The sequence below is a fragment of the Nothoprocta perdicaria genome, unplaced genomic scaffold, assembly GCF_003342845.1.
Source record: "Nothoprocta perdicaria isolate Ctin4 unplaced genomic scaffold, notPer1 scaffold_10, whole genome shotgun sequence".
Classification (NCBI taxonomy): Eukaryota; Metazoa; Chordata; class Aves; order Tinamiformes; family Tinamidae; genus Nothoprocta; species Nothoprocta perdicaria.
This window is the reverse complement of record NW_020454094.1, coordinates 7,140,960-7,141,680: the sequence shown is the minus strand read 5'-3', so window position 1 is coordinate 7,141,680 and position 721 is coordinate 7,140,960.

Genomic DNA, 721 nt, shown 5'->3' with positions numbered 1-721 from the left:
TGGGCAAACGGCAGCTCCCTTTGCCAGATGTTTGTTTCCACCCGACATCTGGCGACTTCTGCACCTTCTTCCCCGAGCCTGGCTGACAATGGCCTTGCTATCCACCCAGATCCAAATTTCCTGCCGATCCCAGCAGGGAGTCACCCTGGGTGGAAAATCCACCAATCTCTTTTTCCTGAACACCCGTGTCCCCAACCCCGGTTATTTTAAGGTCCGTTTTGACTCTTTTTTGCACATGCTGGGGGCTGTTTCCACGTGGCTCTCCCAGTGGAACCACGGAGGCACCAGAACGAGCGGTCCAGCCCAGARGGGATGGGGGCCAGGAGCAGGACACCAAGCCCCCTGGCACCGTGTTTGGGCTTGGCTGGCTAAATTCCGGGGTGAAAAGTTACTAATCCGGGGTGCTGCCCTTTGGGCCTGGGGGTCTGGTTTTGGGGGAACCCAGTGTTGGGGGAACTGAGTTCGGGGGACCCTGGGGCAGGGGGGACCCGGAGACAGTGACACCTTCTCCCCCCCCCCCCGCAATGGGTCCCTCCACAGCGGTTGCCATGGGGAAGGAATCACTGCTGCCGTAAATCACCCGCAAGCGCTGCAAACGGCTGCGCTTTGCAGCACGGCACGACGCGCCGCCAAGCGAGGCGGCGAGCCGCCCTCTCCCCTATCAAGCGAGCTTGACTGGGCGGGGCGAAGCGGGCGCGGCCAATGGGAGCCGAGCGCCGGC